At 51.0% G+C, this 5,609-nt stretch overlaps 1 non-coding gene across 1 annotated transcript; it reads right to left on the bottom strand.

The window, feature by feature from the left end:
- Positions 1–4,986: 4,986 nt before the first annotated feature.
- On the bottom strand, positions 4,987–5,059 carry TRNAE-CUC (transfer RNA glutamic acid (anticodon CUC)). The gene has a single exon. It is a non-coding gene; the product is annotated as a tRNA-Glu (tRNA).
- Positions 5,060–5,609: the final 550 nt, after the last annotated feature.

Raw genomic sequence — 5,609 nt, 5'->3', positions numbered from 1 at the left:
TTCTGTTAGGTCGTATTTTGCTGTGCTCAGATCATCCTCTTCCCTCCTGTGCCCACACTGGCACTGAAAGGGTTAAGGAGAGCGGGCACCTGGTGGCAGGTACAGAGTGCGCGTCAGGCCCAGCTGAGGGAGGAGCTGGGCGGTGCTAGAAAGAGAGGAAGCCCAGCATTGAAGAGGTTGCAAGGAGAGCGTTGAAGTCCCTTTTTGGTAGCAGAGCTGCCTGCAGGGCCAGGGAAGGAAATCAGCACAGCAAAGAAGAAGCCCGTGGGAAAAGTAGGTCTTGGGATCCTCCCCTGAGTTCAGGACTCTGACACGGAAAAAGCCACTGGGGAGGAGCAAGCTTTGGTGGTGAGGCCGGATCTGGACTTCCAAGAAAGAAGTCCAGAGAGGCATTCAGTGGAGCAATGGAGCACAGGGGAACTTAGGAGAGATGAAAGTTTCTGCCTGAGGAGGGCAGAAGTAGTTTACATTTACACTGTCAGTTGGGATTTGCTGGAGGACTCCAGGGAGCCCTATTGTAAAAAGATGCATAATATGAGGCTGTGGACCTGGAGATAAGGGATGCAAGGACCACTGGGCCCAGAGCCAGGGGCTACAGACCTGACAAGTTCTTGGCGAGGACATTCCCTTACTCTGAAGGGGGCAGGAATAATACGTGAGCTGGCTGGAGGGCTGAGTTAAGAGAATCAGCAGATCATCTGCTGTCAGCTGGAAGGGGAGGAGCAGGGGAAATAAGCCTGCTGTGCCACACCCAGCCATGAGGGGGCACTCAAGCACTGGGTCCACTCTTCTGCACCCCATATTTACCCTTAGCTATCCAACCCCATCTCTTGTCCTGCAGAGAGCACTGCAGAATGGTTTTTTTTTAAAAAGCAAGTAGATGTAAGAGAAATCAGCAGTCTGGAGTTCCCCTGAATAAAGCAGGCATTAAAACACTTCTCTAGAATAGATAACCCCCCCAAACACACACACACACACACACACTGCAGAGTGTACAACCTAAATAATCAAGATATCCACAAGGTTGGAGCAGAAAACCACAGGCACAGAGGTGGAGGTGGATTTTCAGAAGCCCTCAGCATTCGCCCACCTCTCCTCTCAGCCAATGGCAGAAGTCCCATTGATTTCAAGGGAAGCAGGGTTAGGCTGACATTGAGTGCTTTTGAAAGTACCACCCAAGGTCACAGGTGGTAGGCCAGGAATAGACAGTCCTCTAGAGTCTCAGTCAAGGGCCCAATCCATTAGACCACCCTCCTTCATTTGAGGGGGAGCCTCAAGAGATTGGAGTGAATCAGACTTCTCAGATGAGCATCTAAATGTTCCAGGGACAGAGCTGCAGCGGGAGCAAGTCAGCACTGCTCTGCTGAAGTCACCAGGGCTGTGCTGATTCACACCGTTGATGATTTGGCCTCCGCTGTTTAACCACAACTTTTCTAAGCTGTTCAGCCCTCACATCTGCAAACTGGGCTGGAAGTTGAACAAGAACAGGATCTCTCCTGGCATTTCTGCATCTGGTCATGGAGAGAATGGAGGTGAACAACAACAACAGCACCTAAGATACTTCAATTCACCAAAAGGGTTTGATTAGGGTTGCCAACTTCCTAATCGCACAAAACCGAATATCCCTGCCCTGCTCCCTGCCCCGCCCCTTCCCAAGGCCACACCCTTTCTCTGAGGCCCCGCCCACCACTCGCTCCATCCCCCCTCCCTCCATCACTCGCTCTCCCCCACCCTCACTCACTTTCACCGGGCTGGGGCAGGGGTGCGGGACGGGGGTGAGGGCTCCGGCTGGTGGTGCGGGCTCTTGTGTGGGGCCGGGGGTGAGATGTTTGGGGTGTGGGAGAGAGCTCCGGGCTGGGGCACGGGAGGGTGCAGGGGGGGTATGGGCTCTGGGTTAGGGGTGCGGGTTCCAGGTGGGGCCAGAAATGAGAGGTTCAGGGTGCGGGAGAGGGCTCTAGCTGGGGGTGTGGGCTCTGGGGTGGGGCTGGGAATGAGGGGCTTGGGGTGCGGGCTCCAGGAGGGAGTTTGGGTGTGGGAGGAGGCTCCGGGCTGGGGCAGGGGGTTGGGGTGCAGGAGAGGGTGCAGGGTCCCAGCGGTGCTTGTCACAGCTCACAGGAAGCGGCCAACAGGTCCCTGCAGCCCCTAGGTGCATGGGCAGCCAGTGAGGCTCCCCACGCTGCCCTCATGTCTGCAGACGCCGCCCCTGCAGCTCCCGTTGGTCGCAGTTCCCAGCCAATGGGAGCTGCTTAGTCAGCACTTGGGGCGCGGGCAGCACACGGCGCCTCCGTGGCCGCCCATGCTCCAAGTGGCTGCTGGAACCCAGCCCCTCCTCTACGCCACCAATCGGATTTTTAACGGTCCTGGCAACCCTAGGTTTGATCCCTGAAATAGGGGAGAGCCACTGGTCACCTTATTTCCCCCCAAATATTTCACTTCTCCCTCCTTAGGACTGCTTTTCACTCTGTTGGTCCAAAATACCTCATATTCTGCATCTGAACTCCATGCAAAAATATTTATTATATTCATGAAAGTGTATCTGCTTTCTGCAGACATTTAATTGAATTACCAGTGTCACTGCTGTGGTTAGACTCCCCCTGCTGGGCATTGACCAGGCTGCTGTGTCTGGGTCCCACATTAGGGCCCCTGTGCTTTCAAGCTAGGTTTCAGCCTCGGTCTCTCTTTGGCACACTTCTAGGCCCCCAGGACTAGGGCGTGCACACACTCTTTCTCTCACACACTTGTTTAATCACACCCTTTCCCAGAGAGCCAGACTTGTGGGCACCCCATTAGAGCGTTTGCTTCTCCAGAGACATGTGAGACTTGGAGCACATAAGCAGAGCCTTTGCAAAAGGTTCCAAAACCAAACGCTTTTTGCTTTAGATAGCAGAAGAAATGCACAGATCTAGGCAAAATAGTGAAACAAACACCCTTTCCTGCCTCAGTTTCCTCACCACTCAAGCAGCGTATGCTATTAGGTCAGGGTCCTCTAGGCGGTCCAGGATACTTCCTCTCTCCTGCTCATGGCTTCTCCTCCAGAACAGACGATCTCTTCTCACACTTTCTAGTGGCTGAGATGAGACCTTTGCTTTTGTTGCCCTCAGGCCCCTTTCTCTTGTGACTCCCAGTCTCATCAGGTGACCAGAGGCCCTCCAAGTGGTGGTATATGGCTTAGTTACCACTCCCTGCGGTTCAGCCTTGAAGAGCTGATTTGCCCTGGGAGGTAGTCATGTCCTCATCCAAAGGTGCTCCACTTAAGTGGGTGACTGAAGTTTTAGGACTGTGACAACTGTGACAGGTGCAATAATCACCCCGTGGGTTTTAGCTCAACAGGGAGGCAAAGAAAAGAAAGCAAACACGCCCTAAATTAAAAGTGGAGTCTGCCATCTGACAGATACATACAGCGTCCCCCGTATCAAACAAAACCATTCATAAGCTGCACACAGATCCCCCAAATTGTTAAACCAGCAGAAAGGCTTGTGGAAAGTGAATTGAGTTTGCATGTACAAATATCCCCACTGGAAATTCACCCAACCAGGAAACAGAAAAAATAATATTATGCCATGAGGCACAATATTAACTGGTGCTCCGTGTGCAAGGCACTGGACTAGAACTCAGCTCCCTTACGTTCTCTTCCTGGCAGCTTGATATGTGCCCTGGGGCAAGTCATGTCCCCTCTCTGTGCCCCTTCTCCCCTTTGTCTGTCTTGGCTATTAAGATTTCAAGGCAGAGCAGGGATAGTCTTACTGTTTGTGTGTACAGCACCTACCTCAGCTGTGGCCTTGTCAGCATTTCTGCCAGCTGAAATACAGAAGAAATAAAGAGAGTGTGAATTTGGGTTTTAAAAACCCAGCCTCCGGCCAGCATAGCCCATTAATGTGAAGTGTTCCCTAGAATGAAGTCACAGTCCAAGATACACAGATGCGAAGTGGTCTCATCGCACCAATTGAACTCTGCCCAATATTTGCCAAAGAATTGTGAAGTCTCTCTCCCTTCACATCATTGAGTACAAGAGAGACATCTTTCTCTGGTCCTTTGGAAAGTGCAGACAGTCCTCTGCCCTCTCCAGTTTCATTGTAATCATTTTCACTCATATGCTTGCCAAATTCAAAAGGCTGCATTAGCCTCAACTGAGTAACTTTTATCATCATTTAGCCTCATCTGGTCATTCTGCAGATGCAAGTTTCCTTCAGAGCAACAGAGCTTTGCAAGCTTTCGTAATGCACAAAGCAACTCCAAATAAGGAAGTTGGAACAGGCCTTTAAAAATCCAACAGAATCTGATTCAGGAGAGAGTGATGGTCCATTTACATTCATGGAGACAACAGACCTAAAGGGCTGGCAGAACCTTCCTGGTTATGTTGCACTTGGTCCCATGTAAAATGCAGATGTGGGACAGCAAAAATGGTTGCTCTATAGACAATCCCCAGTTACTTTCATTCTCCCCCCTCCCACCACCGTTATAACTCATCTGTTCCCTAATGCCCCGCTTTCACACCTTTTACTGTGGACTATTTCCCATGGCTCTGGTTGGTTATGTAAACAATACTCTAAGAAAATCTATGCTACTCGGCATATCTTTGGTCAGATCTCTCCTCCCATGTTACGTCCTCTGTGGTGCCCTTTGTGCTAATCAGATAACATTAAGGTAATGTAGCACTGCTACCTGGCAACATTTTTGAAGCCGAATGGTCATTGACTAAAAGCTCAGTCCTGTTCTCTAACGTTTTGGGTGACAGACACATGCCGAAATAGATTGACAGTTGACTATATGTGATCTTTATAATTATAATTAATGGAGATATCCCATCTCCTAGAACTGGAAGGGACCTTGAAAGGTCATCGAGTCCAGCCCCCTGCCTTCACTAGCAGGACCAAGTACTGATTTTTGCCCCAGATCCCTAAGTGGCCCCCTCAAGGATTGAACTCACAACCCTGGGTTTAGCAGGCCAATGCTCAAACCACTGAGCTATCCCTCCCCCCCCAGTCATTCCCTGACCGGGAATTGAACCCCGGGCCGCGGCGGTGAGAGCGCCAAATCCTAACCACTAGACCACCAGGGAAAAAATTCACAGAGATATCCTATCTCCTAGAACTGGAAGGGACTTGACAGGTCATTGAGTCCAGCCCCCTGCCTTCACTAGCAGGACCAAGTACTGATTTTGCCCCAGATCCCTAAGTGGCCCCCTGAAGGATTGAATTCACAACCCTGGGTTTAGCAGGCCAATGCTCAAACCACTGAGCTATCTCTTAAATGAAGTCCCCTCTGTCTGTCCTGAACACTGGGATCCAGATTTTCAGAATTGCTCGGCTCCCAATTCAGTGCTTGCTGACTGGAGGAACCACATTTTCAGAAAGGGCTTAGCACCCAGCACCACCCAGCGAGACCAAGGGAGATGGTTGGCTTCTGAACTCTTGATTCCATGGCACGTTTCATAGGCCAGGGTTCTTGGCCAAAATATACCCTTCCCATACTGCAATGCAGCACGCTCCTGTCATCCCTCCATCCAGTTTAGTTGTGGGTCTGATGCTTGCTGTAAAAGATCATCCTGGAACAGCACCCCAAAGCTGAACCTCACTGAACTTGGGGAACGTTCTGTCTGGATCTGACCT

Source organism: Emys orbicularis, chromosome 5 (genome assembly GCF_028017835.1).
Source record: "Emys orbicularis isolate rEmyOrb1 chromosome 5, rEmyOrb1.hap1, whole genome shotgun sequence".
NCBI classification, from domain to species: domain Eukaryota; kingdom Metazoa; phylum Chordata; order Testudines; family Emydidae; genus Emys; species Emys orbicularis.
The sequence above is the reverse complement of the archived record's forward strand: the minus strand, read 5'-3'. Positions and strand labels throughout refer to the sequence as shown.